This window comes from Sturnus vulgaris, chromosome Z, assembly GCF_052056855.1.
Source record: "Sturnus vulgaris isolate bStuVul1 chromosome Z, bStuVul1.hap1, whole genome shotgun sequence".
NCBI classification, from domain to species: Eukaryota; Metazoa; Chordata; class Aves; order Passeriformes; family Sturnidae; genus Sturnus; species Sturnus vulgaris.
The window spans coordinates 33,898,034-33,914,750 of NC_142283.1; positions in this window are offsets into that span (position 1 = coordinate 33,898,034).

Sequence of the window (16,717 nt, forward strand, 5' to 3'; positions counted from 1 at the left end):
AATTTTATCAGTCATGCAGTGGGACCCAGTGGCCCGTTAACAGAAGATATCTCCCTGGAGGAAGGATGAGTTGTGGAAGAGATAAAGAGCACTGCCCCACCTGGTTTTAACAGATGGTGATAGAATATATACTTTTGGTTACATCCTGCTTTGCAAGCCAAGATACAACTAGAAGACTTCTAAAAAAGGAAAATACGACAGTTTGCAAGAGTCATATCCTATTAATATCTTTGGGTTTTTTTCATTTTTGAAACATACAGACTTGTAATCCTATTACATATGTTGCAAATAAAATTCTGAGCCATAATGTGCTAAATGTGTGATTTAGAAACAAACCACTTCACTTTCCTGGTATTCTTCTCTATTTAAATTTTGTGAGGTTGGAAGAACACAGCGTCTGTTTTCTTTACCACTTTTTGAGAAGTTACCCTCCAGACTGTATGCATGTGCAAAGAAATACTGGTACATAATTTTTTCTGATTTTACTGTATCATTAAATCCATCAATGCAAGTTTAAGCATTAGGGAATTATTGGACAATGTAATTCAGCAAGCTAGAATCAGTTAACATTTCTTTACGTTAACAATTTTCTCTTCACATTATTTAAATGTAGAAAAAGACATGTAGGCATTTTTCTTCCTATTTCAGAAAAACTCTGCCTCTGGGAAAACATAATTTGAGACTGCAACATTGTGCAGGGAGAAGGAGTCTGTTAAGGTCAATGCAGCCTGTTCAAGTGGTCTGCTTTGGTGCTGTTGTTCATCACTGTGAATAAAATGGAAAATAACCCCAGGCATGCCATTAACAGTGTGTGCGCAGGCAGGGCAGTGCTGAAGTAGGGTAGTGGCAGGATTGATGCTGAAACTGTGCCAGTTTTGTCAGTAGTGAATGATTTTAAAAAATATATGGTATGCTCACTATAATAATCTTTTTAGGCCTTGTACTAATGACCAAAACATTGCTCTGGTCCTAAGGCTAAGTAGAACAGATTTTATCACAAGGCTGTTTCATTGTATGATAAAAATTTTGCCTTTCAAATATGAAACAACCTCCAATTAGTTCTGCAGTGTGTGTGCTACTTAAAAGGTTAAGACCGATTCGCTACAGAGGTTGAAGGGTATAAATGAGACCAAAGTGTGCGAAGAGCTTGAAAACCAAGGTAATATTCATACTGCCTCACTTTTTTGCCTGGAAATAAGTTTACTTTGAACTTCTCACCTACATATGTGTATGCAGTTGCTTCACTTCCATAGACACAGAATGTGTCATCTCTTTGTGTGGCCAGTTTCTGACTTCCACTTTTAAATAAATGTCTAAATGTATGGCTGACAACATCCTTGGAGAGGGGGCCCAACTACAAAATCACTAGAGATCATTGATACTATATGTGTAGGATTTGTAATTGGACAGTCAGAAATTACACATAAAATTATTTTAATTATACTTCAAATGAAGAATGGACTGGTTTAAGGCAAACAAAATGTTGGGTAGAATGTGTATGTAGTTGTACTTTATCCTTGTTCTAATAGGAGTTATGGTAAATGCACTTGCGTGCTGGTTTTGGCTGGGTAGAGCTAACTTTCTAACTAGAGTTAACTTTCTAGCCACTAAGAGTGGCTTGAATGGGCCTATGTTTTGTATCTGGGCTGAATACAGGGTTGATAATAAAAAGATGGTTTTGTTATTACTGGGCAGGGCTTACACAGAACTGAGGCCTTTTCTACCTTTTTGTACTGCCAAGCTGGTGAGGAAGTTGAGGGTGCATGAGCACCTGGGAGGAGATATGGCTGGGGCAGGTGAGCCAAAGTGGCCAAAGAGATAATCCTGACCATCTGCCCTGCTGCTCAGTATTTCAAGCTGGGCACGAGAAGGAGGAAGGAGGGGCCGTTTGGAGTCATGGCATTCGTCTTCCCAAGTCACTGTGAGGCTGGAGGGGGCCCTGACGTCCTGGAGATGCAAAACACCTGCCTGCCCACGGGAAACGGTGAATGAGCTCTTTGGGGTTTTTTGCTTGTGTGCCTGGCTTCTGCATTCCCTATGCAACTGAATTGATCTCAGTCCATGAGTTTTCCAGCTTTTATCCTTACAGCTCTCTCCCTGATCCTGCTAGTAGGGTAGGTAGCAAGTGGCTGTGTCTGGTGCTTGGTTGCTCGCTGGAGTGAAACCATGACAACTTGGAACTCCTTGTCTTCTGGTCCCACCTTCCACTTTTCAACCCTTTCACCATTTGTTACCTAGTTAACAATAGATGGGGACTTTTCAGGCAACTGGAGAAAGTCAGGTCATGGAAACCACCTGCTGAAAATCATATACCACCTCTTCCTTAAGGCAAGGGGCAAGAACAATGCATCCCAATGAGCCAGAAATCAGGCAAAGGAGGCAAAAACCACCAGGGATTAATAAAGAACTCCTGTCATTCCTCAAGTGTAAACAGGAAATACACAGGCAATAGAAGCAGAGTCAGATCCCTTGGAATGAACACAGAGAGGTTGTCAGAGTAAGAAAAAATAAGATGATAAAGGCCAAGGCCTTATATCTGACCAAGGATGTCAAGGAGAAAAGCAGGCCTTCTTCAAATACATCAGTAACAAAAGGAAAATTAGGGATAGTGTTGGTTTGCTACTATATGGAAGATGGACCCTGGTAACGGAGGATACAGAGAAGGAAGAGTTACTGAACACCTACTCTACATTGGTGTTCACTATGACCAGGCATCAGGAATCTCTGATCTAAAAGACCAGGGTAAAAGAACGTTGAAAGGAAGATTTGGTCAAGGAGGATTGGATAAGAGAACACGTAGGCAAACTTGACATCCACAGGTCCATGGGCCCTAATGGAATGGACCTCAAGTCCTGGGAAAGATAGCACCCCATTCATCTCTATCCACATGGATGACAAGATGATGATCAGGAATAATCAGCATGGATTCAATAAAGAGAAATCATTCTTTACCAATCTGATTGTCTTCTGCAATGAGACAACTACCTGAATGGATGAGGGGAGAGCAGTGGATATTGTCTGCCTTGACTTTATCAAGGCTTTTGACATTGTGTCTCACAGCATCCTTACACATCTTACAACAAGAACTGGCTGAATGAGGGTCACAATCAGTGACACAGAGAGGTCTGCCACTGGTATTGTCCTCCAAGGTTCCATACTGGGCCCAGTGTTGTTTGCCCTATCCATCAATGACTTTGCAGGGCAGACATCTCCTCAGCAAGTTCACTGATGGCCCAAAGCTGGGAGGAGTGGCCAGTAGCCCAGAGGGCTGTGCAGCCCTTCAGAAGGACCTTGACAGGCTGGAGAGCTGGGCAGAGAAAAACTGTCAGAAATTCAACAAAGGCACATAGAGGGAGGGACATCTGGGGAAGAACAATCCCAGGCACCAGCACAGGCTGGGGGTGACCTGCTGGAAAGCAGCTGTGTGGAGAAGGAGCTGGGGGTCCTGGTGGACAACAAGCTGTCTCTGAACCAGCAGTGTGTCCTGGGGGCCATTGGGATACTGGGATGCATTGGGAAGAGCATCACTAGCAGGTCAAGGGAGGTGATCCTACCCCTCTGCTCAGCCCTAAAAAGACTGCATTTGGAGTTCTGTGTCCCATTTTGGGCTGCCTAGTTCAAGATAGACAAGGACGTACTGGAGTAAGTCCGTTGGAGAGCCACAAAGATGATTAAGGCACTGGAGCATCTCTTACGAGGAAAGGCTGGGCAAGCTGAGTCTGTTGAGACTCAAGAAGAGACAACTGCAAGAAGACCTTATCAATGTCTATCAGTATCTGAAGGGACAGTGTCAAGAAGACAGAGCCAGGCAATAAGAAAGGACAAGAGGTAATGGGCAAAAAAACCTGATACACAGAAGTTCAACCTGAATATTAGAAGTAATTTCTTCACTGTGTGGGTAACCCAATACTGGAACAGATTACCCAGAGAGAGTGTGTAGTCTCCGTCACTGGAGATATTCAAGAACCATCTGGAATACAACCCTGTGCCAAGTGCTCTGGGGTGACCCTGCTTGAGCAGGGTGGTTGGACCAGATGACTCACTGTGGGCACTTCCAATTTTGCTCTTTCTGTGATTCTCTGATTCTACAAAGATAAGCCACTCCTTCAGGTCTAAATTGGATTCCTGCTTCTGCACAAAAAGCCCTGGAGCATTTGGGGGAGGGGAAATTAAATTTCAAAATTTTGACACAGGAAAAAGAAGTCTTTCCTCAAGATGCCTAACCAGAATGTGCCTGCCTTGTAACTTAACATTTGCCAGTATTGAAGTTATCTAGGCTTCCTTGACCTGACAGACTTAAAAGAAATTACGTCTAGACGGACAACAAGTAGCATTGTGACTGAAGAAAACAAAGAAAAAAACTCATTTGCAGCACCTTGCATTAAATACATTTTCATCAGAATAAGTTCATGCAATGAATTTGTACCACTTGATGTTTTCAGTTCAGAGGAGTCCTAACATACAGCTTTTCATACAGCTTTACCCTCAGACAGCACTAATGACATGAGTCTGACACCCCCTGAGTCACTCTGGTGTTCATTCACACCAACAAGGCACATCTTTAATACAGATTCTTTGTTGATTTCAGCCCACAGGATGGCCATGCCAGACATCTGCACAGCTCTGGAAGAAACCAGACTTACAGCTTCATGCACAAAGCCCAACTGAGCATTCTCTGAAGCTATTCCCTTGAGAGATCTCCACTGGTCAAGAAGTGCTACTGCTGCTTCCCGTTCCCAGCAGCCAGTTTGTCTATCTCTTGGATCAGAATGAATTCTCTTTCCAGAAGAGCCCGGTCAGTGCTACCACTTACATAGAGTTTGTTAAGTCTGTTTTCACTGGGAGAAAGATTCTAAGAGCAGGCCCATCAAGAACACAATATCACAGTGAGCAGGAAGAAGACCCCACCATTCCATGATGTGCTTAATGTCCTGGTCAGAAACCAGAATCCTCCTCCCTGTCATCCATGTTTAATCAGTTCCTCTTTGTGGGATGGGAATCCTCTCAGAGTACTACCTCCTGAAAACTGCCTCATATAATAGACCAGAACCAAGTTAAATTCAAGACACTTCCCACAAATTTCAAGTTCATAGAATTTAGTAGATGATGGGTTTTGTTAAAGACCACTACCTTAGAGGTAGTAACTTAGAGGACTGTTATTGAATTTGGTGGAACGGGTACATATAACAACTGAAAGTCTCCTTCTGATTGCATGCAATAGGAATTTTCCACCAGGTACTGAGCCACTGTGTAAGGAAAGGAAGTACTATAGACAGCTAGAACAGCTGTGTGTCTGGTTAATCCTTTTCCATGCCTCTTTCAGGAATGAGCAGGAAGTAAATACGTGCTGTGTTCAGACTCCTTATTTATTAGAGATTAAAGAGAAAATAATCTAATTTTCCATTAATACCAAACATACTTAAAAATTATGCTTTTGAACACTTCAGGGCCAGGAGAGCAGGGCACACATTTATCCTATAAGGGATAGTCATTTAGGAATAGACTTCATAATTTTAGAAAAAGACAACATGGTGCCTCACTCATCGCATCCTATTATTGCGGAATGTTTTCCCTTCCAGCGATTCTGAAAGGTGGTAAGCTGACTCATACCGTCTGGGCAGACAGGGGCACAATACTATCAAGCAGTGGGTGGAGAGTGGAAGATCAAAAGCTATGTATTTTAATGGATGTTTCCCAGTATTGGCATTGTACCTGATTCCAGGAGAAACATCTAGTAACAAATTTAACTAATAGCTTGTCTGGACCAAATGCAATTTTCAAACATTGTCCTCTAATGCCAAGGGATAGAATTGCAAACCCGGATTCCACTCAAATACATATCTCCTTCCTAGTGGCTGAACAAACAATCCTTTCTATTTATACACCCACTAACACATTTGGAAGGGGTTGCTGCAGGCAAGTGAAAGACCTGGCCTATGATACACAAAATCCACAGCTGAATTTTGTAACCTCTCCTATTCCAGAATGGAAAAACCCCAGATTTTAGCTCCATTAGAGGTCTTGCACTTTGTGCTGAAAGCAAGTGTTTAGTTCAGCTAGCTTATCACTGAAAAGCTAGTCATAAAACTGTACTCAGCACAACTACAATGGAATTTACCAGAAATCCCAAGTATGATACAAGGGTATAAGCAAACACAAAATAAATGTTTGTCTTTTCTATCATATTCATCCAAGTTTTTTTGTTTGTTGTTTTTTTTTTTTCTTTCTTTCAGCAGTTTGCAGAGTTCTTATCTATTTTGTCTGGACCAGCTTCATTACTAAGAACATCTTCTAAGATGAATAGTAATAAACATCTTTGGCTATAAAACTAAAGAGAAAATATTTTTAGAAATCTAAAAGCACCTTTTCTACATTTGCCTGAAATTAAAAAGAAAAAAAAAAAGCTAAAGAAAAACAATAGAATAAGTTTTCAAGGAGCAAATATACATGTACACCATTGTACACCAATCACATATGCCTTAGGTGTCCTCTAACCACTGGCTCACCTCTGTTCTAAGTGCACTTACAACATCTTAGATATGATATGGCAGCTAACACAAAAGAAACCTCTGCAAGGTGTAAGTAACTCCATCAACAAATATGAGAGCTCCATCCACATGATAACTACTCATGAACAAACACAGAAGTTAATGTGATGGCAGCTATCTGTTTCATTTATTGCTAGTACAACACGATCTGAATCCACCGACTCTAAGGACAAGGAAGGTGGGAGTATTTTTTCTTCACGTATGCCTCTGCCTCCTATCTGGTAAACACAGTTGCATTAAGTTGCCTTAAGATGCTATAAACAATATGCAACTTTGTAAAAATTATGGGAATCATCTGCCATGGCCACACACATAACCACAAAGCCAAATACACTCTAGCCTTTTAGCTGTTGTTTCCCTTTTCTGTAATTGCAGCTCCTACAGACAAACAGGACTAAAGTTGTTCAGCATTTAAAGCAGTTAAAGTCAGCAGTGGAAAATATTCTCTAGTCCACATACAGAAAACACCAAGTCTCTGGGATATTTAAACCACTTTAGATATTCAGTACTTCAACAGGAGTTAAAGTATTGAATCCCAAGATTTGTAAAATCCCAAGATTTGTAAAAGAAACAAACCACCATCTTTCAGAATACAAGTCTTGACTTTTAAGAAAATGGTAGAATGGGAGCTTGGGTGGGGGGTGGGGGATGTGGAGAGAGAGTAAAAAAGAAAACTTGAAATGTTCTTACTTAGCTTCAAGTAGACCCAGTTAGGAGTACAAGAGCTAGGTGCTGTTTTCTGCTCATATATCTCCTTCCCCAAGCCTTTGAGATCTATCACTTAACTAATCAGAATAGCCCTTATGAAGCAGTAATGTGCAAAAGTGCCTCATAAAGACTGCAATTTACAATCAAGCATGCTCTTGCTGGGGAATGAAGGAAAGATTTCAAGGGGAGATCAGCTTGGTTTGTTAAGTGTTTTGACAAGTTTCCTCATCTGTTTTTCATCACAGCTTTGCCACTGAACTGTAAAAAAAAGATTACCATACATCCACTCCCTTTTTGCTCTGTGACATGGGGAGTCTAATTACAGAAAGGAGAACCAGTTTTTCGGAAAGCTGAATCACTTCACCTGTGTGAGTGAGGTAAGGCTAAGGTGCAAGGCAATCTCAGGCTGCATACAAAATGGCAAAAAAATAAACCTCGCAAGTCACTATGTGTGTCTTCTAGGTGAATGGACATTAAAAGGCAGTGGGGAAAGGTGATTTAAAGTGAGTGACAGGCAGCAGTGGTTAGGCTTAGGTAGGGGTATTTACTGTAAAGCTCCCCTTGTTTTAGAAAAAATATGGAAGAGAGTACATCGAGAAAAAGCTAGACATCTGTTAAAGACACAGTTAGTGAAAAAGTTAAAGGCTCACCAAGCGAGATAATGCCTGGGTGTGGTTATTTTTGAATCATAGTAATAGTGTTTCTTCCATTACTTTGCACTCTCCTATTGTTTTTTGCAACACAATAAGCCTATATAATCTGAAATTTTCATAATTACTTTCTGACCTCTCTTACTCAAGAAGTCTTTCTAACAGCTGGCATAAATTCTCCCTCTTGCTTGTTTCTCCTAAACTTCAGTTAAAAAAACTAAACCAAAAAAAAAAAAAAAAAAAAAAAAAAACCAAAACAAACAAAAAAAAAAACCGACAGAAAACCAAGACAACAACGACAAAAAACCCGCTTGAAAACCTTCAAGAATGCATTTGTTCTACTGAACTTAAAATCTCCCTTCCTTATGGATTGTCTTTTTGAATTCTGCAGCACCTTGCATTGTCACATTCTAATACATGGCTAATAATCCTAAATATGATAATTAAAATGTAACTAGTGCATGATAACTTACATGGAAGTTTTTCAGTGCATTTAATAACATACAATTATAACAATGTACAAAGCATAATAATAATAATAATAATAATGTTGTGCCACCAATTTCTTTTATATATGTGCATAATTAAAAAAATTTGCAGAAACGGGATGGTAACATTTGGACTTTTAAAAGTACATTAAAAAGCCATTCAATTTTGTGTACTGAACAAACAGGAAGTGAATGATTTCTTTTTAAAATATAGCTATTTTTAATTCCAAATTATTTTCATGAAATCATAGAATAGTCAGAGTTGGAAGAGACCTCTGAAATTAATTTATGTCACTGCTTGAAGTAGGTCCAGTTAGATCAGGCTGCTCAGAGATTTGTCAAGTCAAATTTCAATTTCTCCAGGGTCAGTGACTTCACACAATCCCTTGGCTCTTTCACTGCCTGATCTCTCACGTGATTTTTCCTAATATCTAATGGGATTTCCCATGTTCCAGTTCATGTTCAGTGCATGTCATCCTGTTGGTGTTCACCACTGGGAAGTGTTTGGGTCCATTTCTTCTGTTCCCTCACACCACGCATTTGTAGATGGGAAAAAGTTCTCTCAATCTCCTCCTTTTTACCAGGCTGAGCCATCCCGTTTAGCCTGACATGCCCTTGAATGCCCTATGCTCCAAACTTGACCCTCAAGTGAGTGATCCTTCTCTGGACTTATCCAGAAAGAAATTCTTCACAGTGAGGGTGATGAGGCACTGGACCAGGTTGCCCAGATAAGCTGTGGAAGCTCCATGTCTGGAAGTGTTCAAGACCTGGCTGGCTGGAGTTCTGAGGTACCTGGTCTAGAGGGAGGTTGTCAGGTAGTTGGAACTAGATAATCTTTAAGTCCCTTCCAACCCAAACCATTCAGGTTTGTCTGCACAACAGCCCTTGTACATTGACTGCCTCACCCACTCTGGTATTATTGCCATATTTCCAAGACTGCCATTCATCTCATGATCCGCATAGCCAAGACACACATTGATCAATGCTGTGACACTTCCTACTTGCCTGTGTCCCAGATTTTTGTTTAGTTGTTGCAGGCCTGGGAATGAATAGTCTATCTGCTGCTGACACAGAGCACAAGGTTTCAGCCACTCCCATCCCAAGGCTCTCCAAAATACTCTAAGTCCCCCATGTCCTCACTTCTACTTTTACTCTGTGGCTTGGCCTCTGCAGGATATTTTAAAAAGTCTTATTGAGATCCTGTTCCTCCTTCCTAACATTACACCATCTGCTCATCTACTCTGACACTCTTGAAATGGCTTCTTCCAACATGGAATCCATGGCTAAGATTCAGAAGAGACATATCTTCCTCATCACCTTTACCACATGAACCTGAGCCAGTGGACTCAAGAAAATATTTGTATAATTTGGCAGTTTGACCTTGTCCAGGTATGAGCATTTTAATATATCCATGCGGCCTCAGAAGTCCATGTGTGACACACAGTCCTGGGAGTGCCTTCTAGAGACAATTCTCCCTGAATCCACAGCAAGTGCCATGTGTCGTCGTAGGCATTTCAAATAAAGATCAATGTTCACATCACAAATACTTCTAAAGCACTTCTGCCTCGACATTCATATGAAGGAAACGCTATTATGCTCTCTGCAAGATACTTGAGGTTTTTGCTGAGTGCAATTACTCTCAAGAGATGCTTCAATACTATTAAGCTTCTCACCTTAGACAAAAAGCCATAAATGGTGTGTGAAATAACCCATTATAGGTGTAAATCAAATTACTTTTTTAATATCTTTCTGAAATGCAAACATCTCCTTGCTGCAGGGGTGGCTGTAACTTATTGTTTGGCTATTAATAATCAGGATGTGTTTGCCTGACTCTGAAGAACTTAAATAAAAGGGCTGTTCCTACACGCTCTGGCAGAATTGCTTCCCGTGGCTCTGCAGATGAGCCCCAGCCATTCAGACAGCTGAGTGTAAGGGGTACTCCTAAAACATTGTACCTGCATTCAGAAATTATCCCTGTCCAGTCTGTAGCTTAGGGGCAGGGGAAAAGGTTCAAACAATTACAAAGAGATTATTCAATGCAACAAAATCAAAGCTCACAGTTCAAGGCACAGCTCCTTCCTGTGCTCATTGTCTCAGCTGACACAGAGAAAGTAACTGTAATTCAGTTTAGTGAACCAAGTAATGTTTTATCAGCTAATAATCCAGATAGGCATTTTAATTCCAATGCTTATCTTTATGATGAGTATACTGACTGACTGCAATAAATTTTAAATATTTAGATGAAGGAAACACCATGTTCTTCAGAACCTGAAAAGCTGAAGGTCTGGCTATATCTCTCCAGAATTCAAACAAGGTGTTTTTAAAGAATAATCCCTGTCCCTTCAGTTTCATTCAGAGTGAAGCAGACAAGGAAAATTTGTACATCTGCTGTCACTGAGTACCAGTTTCCAGAACCGTTGTTCACTGAGAGTTTGCAGGACTGGGCCCAGTCTCTGCCCATCCATCTCTGACCTGGAGACTTCCCCATGCCTCAAGAGAAGGCCATAAACAGTGGTTGATGATCTGCATTATCTCCTCCCAAAGTACACAGAAAAACAGAGACCTATAGTCCTGAAAGCAGATATGCCAGAAGACTTAACATTTCTTCTTCTGCCCCATAACAAGTAACCAAGGCACATATCTAATCTGAACATTCCCTACTCATGTCATCAGCCATCAGATGATCTTCTTTGCACAGCCATTTTCACTCTGGTTCTCTGTGCCCGCAAAGAAGTAAAGTTCTCCTCCCTCAACAAAGAACAGCTGACTGAGATGGCAAGTACGGTCAGGTCTGTGATAAATGAGACAAGGATGATGCAGGCCTGGGCTGGGAGGAGAGCCTGGGGAAGGACGACCTGAAACCACCATGGATTTATACAGACAACAACATGCCAGGCTTTGTAGAACCTGTTCACATGCAGACTATTGACAGGACACTGAGTGAAGGTGTTCAAAGGGCAGTTCAGGATATAGTTGCTTTCACAGCCGTTGGGTCAGGGATTATCACCTTCTCTATTTGGAAGAGTTGTATTGCAGTCTTTTTTTCCTCCCCTTTTGTGATAATATTAAGAGTTAGGGTGATAAATTGTCTGGTTTCTGTGGGCTATGTTACAAAGGTCAACAGTTAAAATTGATAGGCTTGAGGAGGTGATTTGAAAATGCATGTGAACAATCTGCTAGATTTTCTTTTTCACTCCCCACCCACAGTCACCTGCTTTTACAAACAGGCTGCCAGTGGTAACAGACTACTTCACATTTCAAAAGGGTATGTCATTAAAAACAATTAAAAAACCCTTCCTTGTATATTTAAGTGCATGTTCCATTATTTAGTTTATTCCCTGCCAGAATGATGTAATGGTTCATCTCCTATGTCAAGAGCCAACAATCTACTACAGCACTGAATTTCTCTGAACACGGGGAGAATTTGGGACAATTTAAGTTAATCTCCTACAGATATATAGTTAAAAACACATTTTAAAGATTTTTTACTCTTATCCTTGATACAAAAGGGATATTGTCACTTCCCCAAACTTGCAGGGACAATAAAAAATAGAACCTCTCTGAAGGAGACAGTAGGAGAAGAGGTAAAAATCTCTTCTAAAAACTTCAAGTGTAGTAAGTCAGCTTCAGGTTGCCCTGGGTAGAATTCTTAGTGAGATAGTCTTCTGCTTAAAAAAATTACCTGTACATACATTTCTGAGCAACCATTTCTATGTTCATTTTCCCAGTGCTAGGCCCCATGTAAAAAGTTTGTCCAGTGACAAAGAAACTGAGATTTCAATATTATGCAAAAAACATCCCCCATTTTCATTAAATTTAGTAATTTCCAAGCCCTGATATCATGGTATGAGAGGATGGAAGAGATAAAAGGCTACCTCACCTATCTTAAAAAATCTCTTCAGAGCTAAATAAATAGCTATCTTTTATGTGCTCAATCAAGCACTTTTGTGTTATATGACCAGGAAACAGAAGACAAAATTTTGTCTTTATGAAAGTTTGAAGAATATTAAGAAAACAAGTTAAAGACAACAAGAAAATAGCATTAAAAAGAAATCAGTATTTCAAGAGAAGCCCCAATATAACGGAAGCAAATTTCTGCCTTACTGTAAAGAATTCCTTTGTTCTCCCAAGAAGCTGAACTGTGACTGTGCCTCTAATTTTTGGGAGTCTGAACTATGCTGCAGATTTACTTGATGTTGTCTTCTGCTATCTTCCTCTATATATCCTACCTCATGGGAAAAGGCGAGGGGCAGGTGGGGGCTGTCAGCTGCTTTTCAGGTACTTGCTGATGAGTTAGATGGAGCTCTCTTTTCACCTTTCATTCAATATTGGTGAAAAACTAATTGGAAATTCTGTGGAGGGAAAGGAGCTTGCTCTTATTCCATGCTTGCAAAAACCCAGGCTTGTGAACATGGGAGATTTTGGCTCTGTAACTTCAGACATGCTATTCAAGGCTGGATAATTTATACCTAACCTTTAGTCAGATGCTGAGTTACCTAATGCACCAGTGTCTGGTCCTTAGAGTGAAATCCAAAAGGCCAGCAACAGCAAAATGTCCCTGCATGTTGAAGCAGAGGAGTGAATATTCAAGGAAGGAGGTACAATAAAACCAGATGCTGTGCAGGCAACCACTTTCAGCTTGGCAAACACGGTAGAGAAAAATGTGACTGCAACCTCACTCCTTTCTCAAAAGCAGCCTTTGGGTTCCCAGCAGCAACTAGGCATCCTTGAAGACACAGAGCCTGGGGTTTTTTCCTCTGCAGGTGAGCACTGGTCTTCAAAAAGAACTGACCCAAGCAGAAGTGGTCGGGGCAGAGAGCCTTCAGGCAAGGTGCTCTAGGGCTGATCCAGCCATGGGTGGCAAAGGTTTGTGGTAAAGCTAAGGATTTACCTGAAGTATTATTCAGCCCTCCTCTCTCTTTCAACAGGACGCTGACACAGCTGCCTGTAGAAATTAACTGAAATACCCCAAAGCTATGCATTAAACAGCACCAATTGACAGGAGATTTTTGTCTCTGGTCTCCTGCCTTGACCACTGAAACCCATTGGTTTTGTGGTAGAAATTAAGTTAAAGTTTAACTGGATTCCAACAGTTCATATTAACATTGCAGCAGTATTGCCCTGAGCTTCCTGCACTAGCAGGAAGTTCTTCCCATGCTCAACAGAGACTTAGTATTTAGCAAGAGAGGTAATGTAGTTCCAAAAACAGAGGTGAACATTCATATTTAGGAGTAACAGGATTTCCCCAGACACCATTTCCAGGCCACAGAAGTAAGCATGTGATTTATGTGTAGGCAGAATGGTTAGACTGGATGGCAACTACTTATGATACTACACTAGAAAATTACAGGATATAAACATTTTTTCTCTGTTTTTTTTTTTTTTTTTTTTTTTCAAGTAGGCTTCATTTTTTCCCTCCACCAACTCCTAGAAACACGAACTTACCCTTTTTAGCCATGCTCAAATTTTTTAGACTTGATAAAGCTATAAAATTCTGAAATAGGTGTTTGTTCCGTCTTCATTTTTCTAAACACTTGCCTACTTAAAACACCCACATATTGTATTTATTACTATCTACTTTTTGGTATTAGCCACATTTAATAGGATGGAGTAGGATTTTTCCAGTAATAGCGAACTTTGCATGTTTTTCCCAGTATTTCTGCCAAATGTGCATAGAAGTCTGTCTGATAGATGTCCAATGAATGCTGGTGGTCTATAACTGCGATTTCTCTAACAAATATGGAAAGAAATCTACTCTGGGATACCTTTGATGTGGTAGCAAATAAAGTATGTATTCCCTAGGATGAAATAATAGGCATTCTTCAAACCATGAACACAAACTTTCTGAAGAGAAAACAAAAATATCTGCTATTCTGTGCATTGGGACCACATGAGTACCCCAAAATCTGATAATACCTTCCAAATCTTGTCTGCAATGGTACTTCTATTTTTGTCTCTGTGATGCAATGAATTTGTTGTATGCGGGAGGATTCCTATGGCTAATGCAGTTGGCACTGTATGCATCCACAACTTCCTGATGCTGCAGGCAACACAGGCTGGAAGTACACCTGCCTTTGCAGGTGAGTTTTCAGGTGTTTCACACTGCAGTGGTAGGAAGGAGTGGGCTATGTCTCTGTTCCACGCGTCTTGCCCACTCAAGAGATGACCTCCCCGGCTATTCCCTGACAACATAATGTTCACCATGAAGTTGCCAACAGCAGTAATAGTAGGGTTTGCTTTCACTAAATTTATAGTTCTTTTTGAAAACTGTCTGTTTTGGAGTTGCTTGGAGGGTTTTTTTACCTATGCCGCCTTCCTTGTAAAATAAAAGTTTTAATACCATTGCTAAATCTGAAAAGCAAACACCCATTTTTCACACATGATTTACTCATAGCTGCTTCTCTCAGATTGAGGTTCAAAAGCATTGTAGAGAAAAGTCCCAAAGGAATAAAATCTTTACTGTATGCTTCCAAATAGCTCTTCCTCCACCTTTCGAATTCTGTAGGGGTTTATTTTAGTGCAGAACAGCTTTATAAAATTCAGTGGGTATGAAGACCACCTGGCTTTCATTACAATTCACCTTAAGCTCCTTTAGGGACAGAAATGTCTCAAGCACCCTGTAACTGTCACACTGAAGAAAGCAAGGTTCAGAGGCAAATTTCCAGAGATTTCAACATCCCTGATCCCCCTCTGATACCCACATAGCTGCCTGGGACACACCTTTGTGTGTGTCCTTGCCCTGGAGCAGTAACCGTTCTGGGGAGCTGCAGGGATGCACCTCTGCCAAGAACTCGTTCAGGCTTATCTGCAGAATGACTGGGCAGAATTGCTCACAACTTGCGAAAGTTCAAGGCCGTGTGAAAGTTTGTAAGAGCTGAGTGAGCCAGGAGGTTTTGCACAGAATGGAAAATTAGATGGTTGTTATAAAACAGCACAGGCCAGCTATGTTTTTCAGGATAATGCCATGCTCTAACCTCCTTTCCTTCCTGTTCATTCAGCAGAAGTCATCCTCTCTGCACACTATTAGGATGCAAGTGCAATAAAAATAGCCTATTCCCTGAAATTCCATGGACAGCCTTCAGCTGGGCAGGGGCTTTTTTGTTTGTTTTTTTGGTTTCTTGTTTGTTGGTTTGGGTTTTTTTTAAGGAGAAGGGGAGGGGCAGAGTGGAAGGATTTTTCTGAGAAATCCCTTTGCGAATCTTGCCATCTCAGGAAAAGACAGCTGCCTGGCTATCTAACATCAGGGTACTCCATGCTCACAGCCTGCATGCTTTGCCAGCCCCTGAAAGAGTCTCAGTTTCTCTTGTTTGCACACCAGTCCCTGACAGCAGTCCACCAAACACCACCATTACATGGAAAGCTATGATCCTATTCAAATCACAGAACAGAGACCAGTAAAATTATTTGGGAAGTTTCTCACCTTTAGCCATCTAAAAATCAGGAAATAAGTCTATGACAGCTGTTTTGAGTTCCTCTGCATTCAGAGATGGTCACTTTCAGGAAGTAAGTCTTCGCATTTGTCTTGAACTCTCATTTGAGAGTGATTCTAATTTTTTGCTAAGGCTAGAACAATGTACTTCCCAGTAATTGTCTATTCCCACGTGTAAGTCCCACTCAATCTAAAATAGGTGTTTGAGGAACTTTCTAAGAACTAGATACATAACACTCATAAAGCTATAATCACACAAAAATGGTGGTGTCAATTCTTACTACAAATAAAAATACATCTGAAATATATTTTTACTTCAGAATATGAATATTTAGGCTGTAGAGCCCAGAGCTCACAAGAAGTTTTTCAGACCTGTTAGCAAGGGTTAGAGCTCTGTGTTACTTCTGCAACTACTATAGCAGTTGCAGACTGACTCTGGAAGTCTCTGTCCAGTCCTGACATCCATGCTTCAGAGCACATTCTGGCAAAAAAAAGGCCACAACGACAATCCTTAATCAAGAACATTTTCCTTTCAAAAAGAGATAAATGAGAAATCTCACCAGCTGCCACAAAAAAAGCTTGAAGAGTGATTTAGTCATGGCCTGTCAGTACCTACATTTGGGGCACATTTCTGATACTCTCTGCTTTTTTCAATCAAACAAGTAGAGAGACATGATGTCTTTTAATGGCTGGAAGTTAAAACTGAACAGAAACAAGTCTACAGTAATGAGGTACAGTTTTTAAAATGAGGATGACTGGGTACTAAGATGGGGATTTGTTGTCTTCCAGTGAAAGTTTTCTGATAAATAAAACTGATTTTTCCACATGTGCTTCTATACTGAAGCACAACTGTGGGGTTAATGCAGAAATTACTAAGCAAGCTTAGTAACAGTC